General features: G+C 41.6%; 1 protein-coding gene across 3 annotated transcripts in view; it reads right to left on the reverse strand.

Moving 5' to 3' along the window:
- SEC16B (SEC16 homolog B, endoplasmic reticulum export factor) overlaps window positions 1-14,438 on the reverse strand; it is a 63,224-nt gene extending 48,786 nt beyond the window's left edge. For all 3 annotated transcript variants that reach the window (XM_060396179.1, XM_042229140.1, XM_060396182.1), the window contains exon 1: window positions 14,348-14,438. The gene's annotated coding sequence lies outside the window, so the exon portion shown is untranslated. The remainder of the gene's footprint in view (window positions 1-14,347) is intronic.
- Between the last annotated feature and the right edge of the window lie 4,905 nt (window positions 14,439-19,343).

The following is a 19,343-nucleotide window of genomic DNA, read 5'->3' on the forward strand; positions in this document are numbered from 1 at the left end:
CTACATCCATGGGGTCGCAAAGAGTCAGACATGACTGAGCGCCTAAGCACAGCACAGCCCAGCCCTGCCCTATAACACCGCTGTGTCACTGAAATGTTAGCTTTGGAAGACCTTACAGGTTATTTTAGCAACTTCATTTGGTTGGTGATAAAACCAGATCCAGAGAGATAAAGTGATTTAGTCAACATCACAAAGCTAGCTAGAAGCTCAGTTAAGATGATCTAGATGTACGGGACTTGTCTTGCATTGGGCTTACCAAAGTGTGATTATGAATTATTCAAGAATTATGGGAGCCAACAGTAAAACTGTTGATAATTTGAAGTCCACCACAGTGGGGGTATTTACAGCACAGAAACTGGCAAGTGTTGTAAAACCAGGTTGTTGTTGTTTTCAGATAATCACTTTCCCGGCACAATGGTTACAACTCCTAACTCCTAGTCCAGTGTTCTTTCAACCACAGAATTGTCATTCTATTTCTAGCTTTCATCTCACACGTCTGGGTTAAACATCTAGCCCCATTATTGCAAATGCTCCTTTTGTGACGTCCCAAAGCCTCTCCAGTCATCTCAAGAGTTATTATGAAACTCTTCATATACTCACCAACCAAAATTAATTTTAATTAGCTTTAATTATTTTATGTAGACATATGGCATACCACAGTTATATGGGTCATGAAATGAAACAGATTGTATGGGGTTTCAGCACTCCAAAAGGTTTGGGATTTATCAGTCCCTGCCTTCCCTAGCCCCATAAATCAACAGTTACTAAGTCTTTCAACCTGGCGGCTCAAGTCTTCCTGGTTTCTAACAAAATTCACTCAGTTTGACAGTACATTAGCAGCTCATCCCCGACAGGAGTTGGGCTAAAATTGGTCTTGTCACCTCAAGTCCTGACTGCAGGGCCCTCACATGAGCCCATAGGCTCTCATATGCTGAAACAGTTATAGTCTTAACATTTTTCCCTTCCCCAAGTGTCCTGTCCTCTTGCCCAATTTCTATTCTGTATGCCAACTGTCCACTGGAACTGGAAAGAAAAGTAAAAGTGAATTCGCTCAGTCATGTCCAACTCTTTGTGACCCCATGAACTGTAGCCTATCAGGCTCTTCTGTCCATGGGATTTTCCAGGCAAGAGTACTGGAGTGGGTTGCCATTTCCTTCTCCAAAGGATATTCCTGACCCAGGGATCGAACCCAGGTCTCCCACATTATAGGCAGATGATTTGCCATCTGAGTCACCAGGGAAGTCGAACCCTGGAACTGGAGCCCTGGTCAATTACTAATTGTTGTGAATTTCCTTTCTCTGCCTTCCTCTCCAGATACCAGACCACTAAGAGGATCTTGCTTCAACCAGGTGCAAATGTCCTAGTTTGACATCTATCTAATAAAAGCATCATCGCTGCTAATACTGCAGCTAATCTCTTCCCACCATAATAGTGCTGCTAGATGTGAACACCCACCTAGATCCAGGTCAGGTTTGCCATGAATCCCTGAGCACTAGGATTTAATGACTGGTGAGCCTTATAAAGGCCAGCTCATTAGCTGAGATACTCTCCAGGCTTGACCCCATTTCTTTTCTGAAAGTAAAAATTTAGGAAACGAACTGAGAGGCCTTATGCCAACAGATGACCAGTAATTATTTGTCTGGGTAATGGGTCTATGGATGATTTTATTTTTTTCTTCTAGCTGTTCAAGTTTTCTAACTTTTCTACAATAAACTTGTTTTCAAAGACAAAGTCAACTAACATGGTTTTTAGTCAATACTATATCCAAATGTGGTCCTGTCATAGCAGTAATTAATTATTTACCCAATTTGCTAAAACAGAGCAGTGAGTCCCCAAAGCTTCCAAGATTGGTTGGCTGCGCACAATCTGCTCTTCTGGAAAGATGATTCTGGAAGTCATACATTCACGAAACAAATCTTTATTGAACACCCACTCCATGCCCAGCATTGTCACTTGCACTGGGGACACTGAGATTAATAACATAATCCTTTCCCTAAAGAAATTTTCAGTTCATTGAAGCAGTAGATACTGAAAAGCTGGACACAGAAAGAGGAGCCTGTGAAAGACAATAATGAAGGTGGGCCGAAAGCCAGGAGAGAATGGTGTCCCAGAAGCCAAGGAAGGGGATGGCTTCGGAAATGGGAGAGTCGTCGACAATGCCAAATGCAGGAGAGACACTGAAAGAGGCAACAGTGAAAGTATTCTCCCTACACTGGTTTTGCCAATAAGGAGGTTTGATGATCACGACACAAACAACTTCCTTGGAAATACAGTCAATGGTGTGAGGAATTAGACACAGAAATCACTTGTGCTGCAAATGGAAAGTAAGTAAAAGGAGACAGTAAGAATTATTCTTTTGAGAAGCCTGGGTATGAAGAAGAGGGGACAATAGCCAGGACTACTATGAAGCACTCAGGATTGAAGAACTGGCTTCGTGTGGACAAGATGGAAAAGGTTAAATGCTGATTCATGTGGAGATTGGAGATACAGAAACAAAATTACTGAAGGACTAAATCTCAAAAGAGGCTGATCATACGGAAGTATAGATGTAACAGTTAAGCCTAGCTTAAAGAAAGGGCATTTTTTCCTCCTAGAAAGAGATAAAGGCGGCGAAGATAGGCTTGGATGGAGACAAGTCTGTTCAAAAAGGGACTGGGTACTTACTGAGACTTCTCTGCAGAATAGACTGCTAGAGATCAAAGTGAACTTATGTTGATAAACTTGAGAAATATGGTGATGGTTTGGATTGGCCAATGTGGAAAACAGGAGTGGGCTTTAACAGGAACATGTCCTCAGAGGAAGCAGTAGGCAGGAAAGGCAGCTGTGACTGGTCCCTTGGATGGATCTGAAGGTCCATGAGGATATTGAGCATCTGGGGTTTTGTCCATGCTATGACCACTGGGCCTAGCACGGCATCTGGTGTGTGACAAAGCACAATAAAGACTTCATCCATAGATGAATGGACCTCTGAAATGTATAGCAACAGTCTCGGCTGCAGATTGTATCCAGTAGTTTTCCCAGCCTGAGTATAGAATTAAACTCTGACAGAGAGTTCCTAGGGAAAGTAAAAGGCAATGTTAAGGCAGTGAGTTAAGGGGACTGACTGAAGACTGGTGGAAGGGGCGCCACATAGGGCATAAATGAGACAGAAACACAAATTCTGTGCATACCTTGTTTAAGGGAGGTGCCTAGAAATACATAAGAGGCCTCTCCAATAAGACAGCAAAAGAAAAACATTCAATCATGATTCAAAATGTAAAACTTCAGTTAAAGGGGAATGACTGGATAATGGCGACCCCAGACTTTCCAAAAACATCTGATACAATGAAGTGCTTTTTAGTCAGCTAGCATCTCATAGTGCTGGCTCCAGGAAGCAGTCAGGGGCGGGGCGGGGAGCAGAAGGTTTAGCACAGAGCAGCCTGTAGATTCCAGCAAATCCAGCCCCTGGAGTCTGCCTTGGAGATATGGAGTTCATGGCCTCAGCCAGGGATTGGCAACCAAGGGTTAAACCTCCTTCTTCAGGAGGGTTGGGTGGCAGGTGACAGGCATAGCAGCACATGCCTGTCAGCAGTTCCATTATCAGCAAGGACATGTGCCAGGAAAACCTGGTATAAGGGCCAGAGACAATTAACCTGGCACAGGCAGCATGAGCTACCCATGCCAATCCTGGGACTGTCGCTCTTACCCTAGAAGTGAAGGAGATGGGGCCTCAGTCTCTCCTCTTCTCACCCTTCCCTTTTTATCGATGCTCCCTGAACCTGGATGAGTGGGATGGCAGATGGATACTGCTCTGACTTTTAACCCCACATCAAGCTTCCATCAGGCAAAGATGACTCACGCACCTGCTAAATGAAATAAAAGGCTATAAATGCTGGGAGAGTCCTCCAAGCCCCCAAAGCCAACTGGAAATAGACAGAATAAAGCTGAGTGTGAATTTCAGCTCCACTATCTGCTAGCTGTGTGAACTTGGGCAAGTTATTCTATATCTCCTTTTCTTGCTCTATAAGATGGGAATGATAATAACAGAACCTTTCTCAGAGAGCTATAATTTAAGGGTACATTTTTAGATTAAAAAACTATAAATGTGATGTATACTAAATGCTCAGTAAATGTTAACTGTTACCATTTCCCTGAAAATGCTATAAAGTGCTCAGGAAGCATTCAGTACAAGTCATCAGTCAGGAATTAATTGGTTATCCATTACTGCTCTGAAATCCACAGCTCCTCCTCTACATTTAACCCAGTGTCCCCACTGAACCATGAGATCAGGGAAAAATTGAGAGACTATGTCACACAACTACGTATGACATAAAACGATGGGTTAAGGTAAGAACTTCAGAATTAGAAACTTCCTGACAACGCAGTCCTATGCTTCTCACACTGGACAACTTGTAGCCACTGTCAGGATGCCACAGGATCAGCACTAATTTTATTTTATAAGCAAATTAAAATATTACCTTAATTTTTAACAAACAAAAATATTATAATATGGAATATAATGGAATAAAACTCAAATCTGTATTACTTTTTACAACAAAACATGAAAAACTTCAAAAAAATTTCATACTTTCACCGAAACAGGTACACACACATCCCACACAGACACATGTTCACATACACATACCTTGCATCCCCAGGAGTCACTCCCTGCCATTTGATGGAAAGGTTTGAGAGACACATTTGAACAAGAGCAGACATTTGGACACATAATTGATGAGCTGGGAAGAATCTCTGGAAGGAATCCATCCATGCAGGTGATGTCTAAGTGTCTAAGCCAGAGAGACTCAGGCCAAGGCATACAGCTCTTTGATTTCCAGACCTGTAGCACTCCAAGCTTTCCACTGCTGGATAAAAATTCTCTCTTACATAAGACTCTATAGAGTACCTAGGTGGCCAATGACTCTCTTGCTTTACCTGGGGCAGGAAGTGTTTGTTCTCCAGCTGGTAAGTCCTCAGACTCCTTATAGAAACACACCTCAATATTTTAGAGTTAAATTATTCTCCCTTTGGGCTTCTTGGTGGTCCCGTGGTTAAAAATCTGCCTTCCAATGCAGGGGACATGGGTTCAATCTCTGGTTGGGGAACTAAGATCCTACATGCCACAGGGCAACTAAGGCCACAATCTGCAACTCCTGAGCCTGTGCAACTAAGAGCTGATGCAGCCAAATAAATAAATATTTTCAAAAATGAAGATACTCTTCCTTGATGGTAACACACATACATGACTCAAACTCACTTAAACTCCTCAAATAGAGGGAAATGTCATGCCGCTTAGCCTTCTTCTCTCTAGGTTTCACAGCCCCAACCCATTTATGTTTCCTTGTGCAATTTCCTTCCCTCAAGCACTTTGGGAAGGAGCAAAGGCACAGGAGAAGGGAAATAGGAATTGAAATCTGGATTTAGTTTTAACATCGCCACTTCTCAGCCATGTGCCTTTGGAAAACCGTCATTCCAACCTTATCAGTCCCAGTCTCCTCATTTTTAAAATAAAGTCTAAAAAGTACCAAAGAAAGGCAATGTCAAAAGAATGCTCAAACTAACGCACAATTGCATTCATCTCACATGCTAGTAAAATAATGCTCAAAGTTCTCCAAGCCAGGCTTCAGCAGTATGTGAACCGTGAACTTCCAGATGTTCAAGCTGGTTTCAGAAAAGGCAGAGGAATCAGAGATCAAATTGCCAACATCTGCTAGATCATCAAAAAAGCAAGAGAGTTCCAGAAAAACATCTATTTCTGCTTTATTGACTATGCCAAAGCCTTTGACTTTGTGTGGATCACAATAAACTCTGGAAAATTCTGAAAGAGATGGGAATACCAGACCACCTGAACTGCCTCCTGAGAAACCTATATGGAGGCCAGGAAGCAACAGTTAGAACTGGACATGGAGCAACAGACTGGTTCCAAATAGGGAAAGGAGTACGTCAAAGCTGAATATTGTCACCCTGTTTATTTAACTTATATACAGAGTACATCATGAGAAACACTGGGCTGGATGAAGCACAAGATAAATCAATCAAGCTGGAATTGCCAGGAGAAATATCAATCACCTCGGATATGCAACTGATACCACCCTTATGGCAGAAAGCAAAGAACTAAAGAGCTTCTTGATGAAAGTGAAAAAGCTAGCTTAAAACTCAACATTCAGAAAACTAAGATCATGGCATCTGGTCCCATCACTTCATGGTAAGTGGATGGGGAAACAGTGGAAACAGCAACAGACTTTATTTTGGGGGGCTCCAAAATCACTGCAGATGGTGACTGCAGCCATGAAATTAAAAGACACTTGCTCCTTGGAAGAAAAGCTATGACCAACCTAGATAGCATAATAAAAAGCAGAGACATTACTTTGCCAAAAAATGTCCATCTAGTTAAGGCTATGGTTTTTCCAGTAGTCATGTCTGGATGTGAGAGTTGGACTATAAAGAAAGCTGAGCACCGAAGAATTGATGCTTTTGAACTGTGGTGTTGGAGAAGACTCTTGAGCATCCCTTGGACTGCAAAGAGATCCAACCAGTCCATCCTAAAGGAAATCAGTTCAGTTCAGTTCAGTTGCTCAGTCTTGTCCAACTCTTTGTGACCCCATGAACCACAGCATGCCAGGCCTCCCTGTCCATCAGTCCTGAATATTCATTGGAAGGTCTGATTTTGAAGCTGAAACTCCAATACTTTGGCCACCTGATGCAAAGTGACTCATTCGAAAAGACCCTGATGCTGGGGAAGATTGAAGGCGAGAGGAGAAGGGGACAACAGAGGATGAGATGGTTGGATGGCATCACCGACTCAATGGACATGAGTTTGAATAAACTCTGGGAGTTGGTGATGGATAGGGAGGCCTGGCGTGCAGAAGGAAATGGGGTCACAAAGAGTCAGACACGACTGAGCGACTGGACTGAACTGCACTGAAAAAGTACCTCACAGGGCTGTGATGCAGATAGACTGAAATCATTTATGGCAAAACACCACAGTGCCTGTTAAATAGAGGTTTGCCATAAACCTCTGCCTCTCTGTATTCCAGGTTCCTTCAGTTCAGTTCAGTCACTCAGTCGTGTCTGACTCCTTGCAACCTCATGAACTGCAGCATGCCAACACTATTTCCACTGTTTCCCCATCTATTTCCCACAAAGTGACGGGACCGGATGCCATGATCTTCGTTTTCTTAATGTTGAGCTTTAAGCCAACTTTTTCACTCACCTCTTTCACTTTCATCAAGAGGCTTTTCAGTTCCTCTTCACTTTCTGCCATAAGGGTGGTGTCATCTGCATATCTGAGGTTATTGATATTTCTCCCAGCAATCTTGATTCCAGCTTGTGTTTCTTCCAGTCCAGCGTTTCTCATGATGTACTCTGCATAGAAGTTAAATAAGCGGGGTGACCATATACAGCCTTGACGTACTCGTTTTCCTATTTGGAAGCAGTCTGTTGTTCCATGTCCAGTTCTAACTGTTTCTTCCTGACCTCCATATAGATTTCTCAGGAGGCAGGTCAGGTGGTCTGGTATTCCCATCTCTTTCAGAATTTTCCAGAGTTTATTGTGATCCACACAAAGTCAAAGGCTTTGGCATAGTCAATAAAGCAGAAATAGATGTTTTCTGGAACTCTCTTGCTTTTTTGATGATCTAGCGGATGTTGGCAATTTGATCTCTGGTTCTTCTGCCTTTTCTAAAACCAGCTTGAACATCTGGAAGTTCACGGTTCACGTACTGCTGAAGCCTGGCTTGGAGAATTTTCAGCATTATTTTACTAGCATGTGAGATGAGTGCAATTGTGCAGTAGTTTGAGCATTCTTTGGCATTGCCTTTCTTTAGGATTGGAATGAAAACTGACCTTTTCCAGTCCTGTGGCCAGCGCTGAGTTTTCCAAATTTGCTGACATATTGAGTGCAGCACTTTCACAGCATCATCTTCCAGGTTCCTTACCTGCTGTTAAAGGTGTGACAATCTAAACTGTAGGCAAAGCTCATGAGTACGATACAATACAATGGTTAAGGGCTCAGGCTTTGCAGTGTGAATGGGATTGGAGTCCCAGAGCCTCCCCTGACTAACTGTAAGACTTCAAGTAGGTTACTTAACTTGAGTGTTCTGATTTGTTAAGTGATTGCATAATAATAGATATTTTCACAAGGCTGTTGTTGGGTGAGTAAGACAATGTACTGTTCACGGCATGTAGGAGGTGCTCAGTGAATATCTGATGCCAGATGAATGCACGAGCTAGGAAAAGCACTTGGCATGGTGCCTGCACATAGGAAGTGTTCGCCAGTGCTTGTTGCCAGTGTCGTTGTGTAAAAGATCATAGCAGGAGCATTCCCTTCTGGGCTGTTCAGAGTGTAAGTTCTTAGGTTCTCTTATCATAGTAGTTCGTAGCCTTTATCTTAGCTAGCCTTTATCATTGGCTTCAAATCTAATCTTGGGTTATTGCTTTTAATTTTTCTCCTGCTCTCTCTCTCTCATCATCACAATCCACTGCATTCATAGCTTGTCTTCCCCCGAGACAGGCATCCTTGGTTCTTTATTTATATCACCCAGGGGTATTGGCAGAGTTTGTCCATTTAGGGGCAATGACAGTGAGTCCAGAAAAGGTAAGAGATTTCACCAAACTCATGCAGTGTCAGTATCAGTCATCAAGTGGCAAAAAAAATCAATTACAGGACCTCTACTCAAGGCTTTGTTCAGAAAAGCATACTGGTTAGTAAAAACCATGTGAAATATTTAATACCGGGCTTCCCAGGTGGTGTTAGTGGTAACGAATCCACCTGCCAACGAAGGAGATATGAGACACAGGTGTGATCCCTGAGTCGGGAGGAGGACATGGCAATCCACTCTAGTATTCTTGCCTAGAGAATCCCATGGACAGAGGAGTCTGGCGGGCTACAGTCTGTGGGGTGGCAAAGAGTCAGACACGACTGAAGCAATTTAGCACACATGCAAGCATATTTAATACAAAATTGCAATTATTTAAATACCCATTCCATACTTCAAAGTTATCAGTCACTGTAAATAGGCTCATTGAACTTGACATACATATGGGAATATATATTCATAAAAATAGAAACTCAAAGATTAGCTTCTGTGTTTCCTCCTTGTCTCATTTGTCAGTCAGTAAAGGTGCATACCATTTTGCTGGTTCTACTCCTCTGCCCGCTGTTGCACATACAGAAATAGCCCATGTGTGCACAGCATGAGTACGTACACGCATTTTAGCGGCACTCACATTCTTGTTCTCTCGGCCTGGAATAAGTGACTACAGATAAAGCCAAGATCCCCAGGAGTGCTGTTCTAATGCTGAATTTAGCACACCAGGACAACTTCCATAGGAGCCGCTTATGATGCCAAAAAACAAAGCTCAGATTTCAGTTTCTGGAGGACACTGAAGGACACGACAAGCTGATGGAGAAGTTTCTTTTCTAAGAATAAATGTCTGTAGTCATAGAAAGGGAGATGGCCAAAGTTCATTATTTTCTGGGAGCTGTCCATATATGGATGTTATAGATTCTCTGCATGCTGAGAAAATACTTACTGCCTTGCTCAACATTGCTTCTGCGACATAGCTTCTGTACAAACCTCCTGAGAATACTTCCTTTTCCACTAAGGATGAATACTCTCTATGGTCCATGACATCGTGACACTGCGACACCATGTCCTAGCGCTGGTCCAAATGACATTCATTAGAGGGATAATGTCACTGAATGAACCTGACTAGGGTATACAGCCTCACCCCGGGAGAATTTTTAAAAATTATTTCCTTCATTCAGTAAATAATATTTTAAACACATATGATTCATTATTCACTGTAATAAGAATATTTTCTCCTGTACAAGCTGACTCTCCACGGTTTCTCTAATAAAGCTGCTAAGTCCCAGGACTATGTAGAAGAAACCCCCAAAAGTCCCAATTCCTGTTTAACAACCAAGAAATGGGTGAGAAGCTGAGTACTTCATTTACCATGTATTTACTGAGTGCCTACTATGTGCCATGCACTGTCTTAGGTGTTAAGTGCAGGCCACAGGAAGTGACCGAGGTGAGTTTGTTCCTTATCTTCCTGGAGTTGACTACAGACAAGCTAACAGGCAACTCCAGTGATCAGTGCTAGGAAAGGATGGCAGTAAGAGACAGATGAAGCACAGCTCAGAGGTGCCAAACCTAGGCAGAGGAGTCTTCCCAGCAAAGAAAGACGTCTCAGTGAAGATCACATGAAGGAAGGCTCACACCCAGGAAGGATGCGAGTCTGTTTATCTGGAAGAAGGGAAGGGATAGCAAGAGAGCAGGTGTTCCAGCAGGAGGATGGATATGATAAGGGCTCCGAGGTGAAGGAGGACCTGCGCATTAGCACATCATCAGTAGGTTTTACGTTCGTGTGGCTGGAGCCTAGAATGCAAAAAAGAGTTGCTAAGGCTGAATTTTTGTATCCCTCCAAAATTCATATGTTGAAACCTAATCCCCAGACTGATGTATTTGTGGAGACTTTGGAGGAGGGGTGATTAGGTCAGGAAAGCAGAGTCCTCATAAATGGAATTAGTGTCCTTATAAACCACCACCCCCCCCCAGAAAAAAAGACCCCAGAGAGATCCCATGCACCTTGTGAAGACACAGGTGAGAAGATATGAGAAGTGAGAAGATATGAGAAGTGAGAAGATGGCTATCTATGAACCAGGAAGCAGGCCCTCCCCATACACTGAACCTGCCAGCACCTTGGCCTTCAGCTTGACAGCCTCCAAAACCATAAGAAATAAACTGCTGCAGTCTGTAAGCTAGCCAGTCTATGGTATCACATCATAGCAGCTTGAGTGGATAAAGACAGCAGTGATGAGGGCTGAGACTGAAGAGACTGTCCTAGCTGTCTCCGCCAGCATGCAGAGCAGAGCGTAGCCCTAGCTGTCCCTAGCATCCAGATTGTTTGCACACAATGTGGCAGACATGTGCTACTACTGCCTGCCTGCCTCCTTTCCTCCAGCTTCTGGTAATAAATCATTTGTTTTTCTATGATGAGCTTCCCTGCCCTCTCTCAGTTTATATAGCATGGATAGGACTGACCCCATCCCTGTTCTAAGAATGGGCACCAAATTCATACATGACAGACTCCTGCAGCTCCCTGCCTGAAGTGATTCATTTGGCAGTTAGCACATGTCCAGGGACATGTCTACAAAGCACGCTCCCCGAGCTTATGCTTGAACTGCTGGGAAATAAGTTTTCCCACTGGATTGACTGAGATGATAGAATAGCAACCTGGAGCTGCAGGCAGCCATTGGTCCACCATTCATTCAATCTATAATAGTTTCTTGGATAACTAGTATGTACCTCATGCTGTTGTAGACATTAGGGACACAGGAATAAGAATATAATTCTGCTTTTTAGGTTTTCACTATCAGCTGGAAAGGCAAACAAAATAATCACCTTAGATAAAAGTGATAAAAGTTACATAGCTTCTTATATGATCACAGAAGGGCAACCAACTCAAGCAAATCTTCCTAGGAGGAAGGAAAAAACGCATTAAACCTTATTGGATAATTAGGACTTAATCAGGTGAATTGAAGCATGGGGGTGGTTCCAGAAGAGGAATCAGTAAGTTCAAAGGCATGGAGGGGAAGCCCAGCTGGACAGGCTCTGGTGACGCACCATATTCAATTAGAGAGGAAGATAATGCCCTTTCAGGGGAGTATATATACCAATATACTTGTCTCGGACAGTGAATATGAGTCACGAGCTCCTGAGAAAAGTCTGCAGGGACGCAAATGTGTGGTGGGTGGTATTTATTTGTTTATATGTTGCTTCTTTCCTGAAGATTTGTATATGTTTTGATTTACGTGTTATCAGCACACAAGTCATAATGAAAGTCACGGACATGAATGACATTGTCAAGGAACAGCACAGACTTTAAAATAACAAATAAGATGAAGAATTAAAGGTAAAAGGCAAAGAAAGAGAAGTTCATGAAGACTAAGAGGGCAGAGTTGGAACAGCATCAAGGAAACCAAGGCATCAAGACATAGGAAGAGGCAAAGAGAATAAAACCAGTAAGAGATCCAGTTACATAGGAACTTGAAAGTATCCGCGGGATTCCATAGGGTTCGTGGAATGGTGAGAAAGGGGGTAGAACATTAAAGAGGGTTGTTTATTGGCTGGCTGCTTGGTTGGTATAAAACGGGAGACACTTGAATATGTTTTTCCCTATGGTGGAGTGGAAAGCCGTGTAAAAGAGAAGCTAAAGAGATGGGGGAACAAGGGAAATGAGTGATGGGTGTGGTCCCTTAGGAGGCCATAGAGCTCATAGCCCAGGAGAAGGGATTACTTGGGTCAGGAAGTACACTTCTGCCACTGAGAAGGGCTGGAGGCAACAAGGGACATATAAATGCCCAGGTGGGTGCTAGGCAAGGCTGATGGGGGAAATATGCATACTAATTATGTTAAAGAAATTGATCTTATCCTTCAGATTCTATTAAAACATGTTAATGAGACGCCCACAATTTCCAAAGCTAAAAATGACTGAGCTGATGGTGCTGGGTTTCAGAAAGCTGAGGACGTAACACACAGTCACTTGTGGTAGGTTTTTTTTTTTTTTTCCTATTCTATTGGAAGCACAGCCTGACTTATTCTTGATTCAATTTAATTTCTGTCAAGCTGTAGCCTGTGGGTCACACCTATTTTAAGAAATTTCATTTTCCTTAGTGCCAGGCTCTTGTGTCTTTGCTCCTCAAAAATCGGCAGCAGTTAGAAAAGTTCCAATCGATAACCATTTGGAAATAGATATTTAAGATGAATCTGTGTGGAATCGCTACCTTAAAGATACCTTTTTCAGAAACAATCTTTCCTCCTACCAATATCATACTATATGTGCACCCATCCAAAAAGGATCCTTCAAGTTTAGGTCACAGAAAATCACATTTTGGGTTTCCCTAGTGGCTCAGTGGTAAAGAAGTCGCCTGCCAATGCAGGAAACACGGGTTTGATCCCTGATCCAGGAAGATGTCACGTGCTGCAGAACAACTAAGCCTGTGTGCCCCAGCTGTTGAGTCTCTGCTCTAGAGCCCAGGAGCCACAACCTCTAAGCCGGCACATCCTAGGGCCTCTGCTCCGCAGCAAGAGAAGGCACCACCGTGAGAAGCCGATACATCACAACTGGAGAGTAGCCCCCGCTTGCTGCAGCTAGAGAAAGCCCACGCAGCAAAGAAGACCCAGTACAGCCAAAAAATAAATAAATAAAATTATTTTAAAAAATAAAATCACAATTTGATAAAGCCTAGTTGATGACATGTGAAATTTATTTCATAAATAAAGTACTCATTCCCAAATAAGACATGGAGCAAATTCAATGCTGGGTAAAAAGCTGTTCAGCAAGGGGAAAACTCACAGTAGATAAGGAATCAATTACTGACAGTTATCCCTCCCACCCATTCATTTTATAGCACAGAAACTGCAGCCCAGAGTGCCATATGGTTTGCCCAGAATTCAGGTCTCCTGACTCCCCACCCACTGTTCATGCCTCTTCTCATAACATCTGCTTTTCCTGCTGGGCAGCAAACATTATTGGACCAGAGACCTCTTTCATCTTGTTCACTTAGGCACCCCCAGCATAGAGGTAACCATCAGAAATACCTGTTAGTAAGTTAACCACACTTAGGGTGGACCACTGCTGATCCTTTGTGAGGCTTTATAAAGAGCTAAACATCAGAGTAAAAGATCTCAACAGGGAAAAAAAAATCACCAACACATAAACATATGGTTTAGAAACTCTGAAAATACCAGAAACTCCAGACATGATTTCCAGGGTGGCAGTCTCAGGAACAGCAGCTCAAGGTAAGGATCCGTGCCAGGGCTTCATTTGTCATTGGGTTGGCAGGCCCCATGCCCCTGGTCACCTATATAGCTTGAGAATAGAAGTTTCTACCGCTGCCTCTAAGTTAGTTTTCACCAGTTTGAATCCACCTTAAATATTTAGCAGGCTCTCTCCCTCCCTCAAACACTCTATGTGCTAAGCCTCCTTTGATCTTCCCATAACCAAACCTGCCTAAAATTTTTATCTTTGCTGAAATCACATGTCCTTTTTGCACATTAGCGATGCACTCTATCCCACAGGGGACAGCCCCTGCCAGAGTATGCAGGTCCTTGGAGGAGTTAAGACTTGAAAGGGGCGTTAGCCACAGTTAAAGCTTGTTTTTTTTCAAACAAGACCCTGTGAGTTTCCCCTTCTGCTGAAAACCATGTGCCAGCTTGAAAACTTTCTACTCTGGTTAAGACCAAATGTTTCTCAAATGAATCTTCTAAAGGGTCTCTAGTGGGAACTGAATTCCCTCTTAGCCTTCTTCAGTTTGAGTTTGCTTTGTGTTAATTGGTTAATGGTCAAAGTAAGTACTTACATCTTTTGCCCCTAAATCAGGAGTTGCTGCTGCTGCTTCTGCTATATCCCAACATGACAGCCTGCTGTTCCTCACAACTGGCAGACACTGTAAGCTGTGTTGCCACGTCAGCTGCCCAGAACCTTTCTGCTTCAGCAACAGTTTCCTGACGGAATGATTTGTATGTAGATCCTGAGGCTGGAAACATGATCTGACCACCATATTGAGAAGGTCTGGGTAAAAGAGGTCACTACCTCTTTTATAACAGAATTACAGAAAGAAATCGCAGACCCTTTCATGTATCTAAAAGAGAATTCCAAAAGAAACCTAAATATTATGATGACTTTCTAAACAATCATGATAGCAAGTTAATAACTGACCAAAAAATTCAAGTGAAGAAAGTAAAATTTAGACTTGTAGACAGCATCATAGATTTTAGGAAGTTAAAAAATTATGAGCCTGAGCTGAAAAAAATTAGGAGCTTGGAATGGCAGAAAACTGAAAAAGTAAATGCTCATAAATAGAGAGTTTTTTTTAATGGATTATGAGACATTTAAGTTGTGGAATATTCAGGTATCTAATGACAATGAATTAGAGATATAATTTGAAGGGGTTTGAAGGGGTTGATTTGAAGGGGTTTCTATGAAACATCAATGAGCCAAAATAAAAAAGGTATAATGTTATTCTGTTTGGGGTTTCTATGACATATAATTGAGTGAAAAGTATAATATCCCATATGCTATAATATATGCATATATATTATAATATGTGGTTATATATAACTATGTATCTATATAGATAAAAGTATATAAAAGATATATATACCCAGCAGTTAATAATATTTGCTTTGTTTGAGGGGGAGGCGATACAAGGACAACGACCAGGGATGGATGTGATTTTTTTAAAGGCTTCACAATAAACAGCATTTATTACATCCCATGTATATAAAAGTATCTGTATGTGAATGTCATGTATACTTGAGAAGTGTATGGAAGTTAACAAGTGTTAATTAGATATCTTACCGTGGTGGGCTTCCAGATGATTTTTATTTTATTCTCTATAATTTTATATGTATTTCAATCTGTCTCAAAGAAAATTTTTCTTTATATAATCAGAACAAGCAATAAAACTGCTTCTGTTATGTAAAAATTATTGACAAGTGGTAACTTGCCTGAGCTCTTCTGTTTCTGAGGCCCTCTGCTGAATCTTAAATAGATTTGGGTTTTTTCCTTCACGTTCCAAATACACTCAAGAATTCTGAAGATGTTCTTGCACTTATCTGGAGCAGACAAGCCATGCCAAAGAGAAATGTAAAACACTATTGTAGCCCAGACCTCACATGGCCCTCCTCTCCTTTGAGACGGACAGCAGAGGGGGGTCATATCTTCACACCTTCCCACGATGTGTGGTGCAGTGAGGGGGGCTCTATGGCATGTCCACACACAGAGCTGTGACAGAGCTGTAACCCATACTGCCTCAGATTATTCCTCTATGGGTGACTCAGGAATCATTTGGGAAAATGCCACCTGAGGAAAAGGGAGCTGGAATTGTTGGACCCGTCAATCCCTGCTTTTAGCAACAAAGCCAGAAATTGAGAAATAAGCTCTTATTGATCAGTGACCAAACAACCAACATATTTTACATAATTAAACTACAGGCAAGGTCACTACGTATTCACTGGCCACATTTTCTGAATTAAAATGAAATGAGGTATATGAATGTACTTGGATGTAAAATTACTTATATGGAAACACCACAGAATTTTTTTTTAATTGGTACAATCAGAAAATTCAAGATGTCCCATCACCATAAAGACTGTATTAAGTAGATGTGTGTATGAATCAGAAAGCATATATTGTGTGTATATATATTCACTACTCTGGAATGGGTGAAGCTCTCAATTTTAAACTTAAATGAGAAAAAGACCTGATTTAGATAAAATAGTTTAATTATAGAAATATTTTGAAAATAACTTTAAAAAAATAAATGTTGTTCCTTACTTTCAATTACAAAAATAATCCAAAGTAGAGGCCAAAAAACTTTAACCTAAGATGATCTTGAATTCACCTCATCATTTTAGGTAGAAATAATTAGAGATGAGAGAGGTTAAATAACTTGCCCAAGGTCACACGGTGGAACTTAGGGCTCTGGCTCTCAGAGATCATCTCACAACACTGTGCTGCAAATATTAAGAATAGATCATACATAACCTGATTTGTCATAACTAGAGAAGACACCCATAATTACCATTTTCTTGCTTTATATGCAAAGAACACCTCCTTAGATTTATGCAAAGAATACTTAAATATGACCTGCATTTGCCATCTCGTCTTATGATTAGTTTAAGCTCTGTTATCTTGTTAATATTCACTCACCTAGACAAATGAAGGATACAAACAGAAATCTGTAAAAAGCAGATGTAAATAAATGCCATATGGGTAATGTCAGCTACAAGAGATGAGAGGAAAATAAACCTAAGGCAATTTCAAGGATGAGAAGAAAAGGAATCGATGCAAAAAGAGATAGGCAAGAATATTCAAAATACGAGGTTTCCTGTTTGAGAACACATCTACTGCTCAGGCTATTATGGACGATACTGGGCCTTAGTTTACATGGGACTTGTGACCCTGATCCAAAGACAATCTGCCAATCTAACTTTCCACACACTTCCCTCACTTAAAAAGAGACACATTAGGAAAAGATGCAAAAAGTATACCCATATTTTCACAAACTAGCATTTTCCTTGGTTCAGACATCTCCAGTAAATTGAAAAGGTATAGACCTGTGTATATGTAACTGAACAACTGAATAAAAAGGAGAAAATGCAATGACTGCTATGTTCCCAAATACATGCTTTCTTATAGGCACCTACTTCACAGTTTCACCAGCAGATTCAAGGAATTAACTCAGATGTCGGTGAACCACAGCAGACAGCAGACCACAATATGCACAAATGTTTCCTCTTGAAAGGATTTTAAGCTCCATCCCTTAAATTAAATTACGTCTAATGACAGTCCAGTCTCAGCGTTTACCCACCATAAGGCTAAGTTGCTGTTGTTCAGTCGCTAAGTCATGTCCGAGTCTTCAGAACCCCATGAACTACAGCCCACCAGGCTCTCCTGTCCTTCACTATCTCCTGGAGTTTGCTCAAACTCATGTGCAAGCCTAAGTTATGAGAAGGGAAAACATCTTAAACTTCCCAGGAGAGAAAAAGCAAAGGGTTTTTGAGCAGAGGTAGTATACAATATGTGTGGGCTCTAAAGCCGTACTACCAAGCTGAGGTCCTGGCTCTGCCACTCTCTAGCCCCATTGATATCAGGTAAGTCATTGAATAGCTCTGGGTCTCAGTTTTCTTATCTGTAAAACGGGGTTAATAGTAACTCCCTCAGGGGTTGTTGTGAATAGATATTAAATTATTACAGCTAAAAGCATTTAGACTAATTTTACACAATCCATGCAGCTGCCTTAAGGAGTAATTCCTATTATTGCTCTTTCTTTTTCTTTTTTTTTTTTTTTTGCCCATTTTAAGCTTTATTTTTTTCTTTTTATTATTGATTCATAGGAGTTCTACTTCTGGATCTGAGTCCTTTGTTAGAGATATTTATTAGGAATATTTTCTCCCAGTCTATGGCTTGCCTTTTCATTTAACTGTCTTTTTTTTTTAAGGTCTTTTTATATCGAAGTATAGTTGATTTACTATGTTGTATATGTACTATGTATTTATTTTATGACCAACCTAGATAACATATTCAAAAGCAGAGACATTACTTTGCCGACTAAGGTCTGTCTAGTCAAGGCTATGGTTTTTCCAGTAGTCATGTATGGATGTGAGAGTTGAACTGTGAGCTGAGCGCTGAAGAATTGATGCTTTTGAACTGTGGCGTTGGAGAAGACTCTTGAGAGTCCCTTGGACTGCAAGGAGATCCAACCAGTCCATTCTGAAGGAGATCAACCCTGGGATTTCTTTGGAAGGAGTGATGCTGAAGCTGAAACTCCAGTACTTTGGCCACCTGATGCAAAGAGTTGACTCATTGGGAAAGACCCTGATGCTGGGAGGGATTGGGGACAGGAGAAGGGGACAACCGAGGATGAGATGGCTGGATGGCATCACTGACTCAATGGATGTGAGTCTGAGTGAACTCAGGGAGTTCGTGATGGATAGGGAGGCCTGGCGTGCTGCGATTCATGGGGTCGCAAAGAGTCGGACATGACTGAGTGACTGAACTGAACTGAACTGATTTACTATGTTATGATTTATTATGTTTATTTCTTATGTTGTGTTAGTTTCTGGTATACACCTAAGTGATTCAGATATATACAAATATATATAATTCCAAGCTCCTAATTTATCCCTCCTCCCTCTTAGCTGTCTTTTAATAAGAAGAAACTTTTAGTTGTGATAAAGTCCAATTTATCAGTTCTTCTTTCTTTTAAAGTTAGTGCTTTGGGGATCTCATGAAAGAAATCTTTGCCTGCCCCAAAGTTATGAATATATTCTCCAATGTTTTCTTCTAGAAGCTCCACAGTTTCAGTTTTCACAGTTAGGTCCATGATCTACCTTGATTTTGAGGGGGAAGGGGGTGAACTTGGTAATAGCCAGATAGGAGAGACACACAGAACGAGGTATATAGGAAGGCACAGGCAGCTCCCATGCCTCTCCCAGCGTGCCACTCTCCCCATATACCCATGTCTCCGTGTGTCACTGACGGAGAAGTTCTGCTCCTTTCTTTACAAATGAGAAAACTGAAACTCACAGAGAATGAGCAGTTTGCTCAAAAGTCCCACAGCCAGCAAGGATAACCCAGACTTTGAATCCAGGCCTACAAATGTTTCATCATTGTTTATACTGTCTCCCAAGGCAGCAGTTCAAAAACACACAACACAGAGATGGAGAAAATAAACATAGTTACCAGGCGATAGGGGTAGGGGGGCGGGGGGGGGGGGGGGGGGGGAGGGTAAATTGGGAGGTTGGGATTGCCATGTATACACTACTATGTATAAAATAGATAAATAATAA

Source organism: Ovis aries, chromosome 12, assembly GCF_016772045.2.
Source record: "Ovis aries strain OAR_USU_Benz2616 breed Rambouillet chromosome 12, ARS-UI_Ramb_v3.0, whole genome shotgun sequence".
NCBI lineage: Eukaryota > Metazoa > Chordata > Mammalia > Artiodactyla > Bovidae > Ovis > Ovis aries.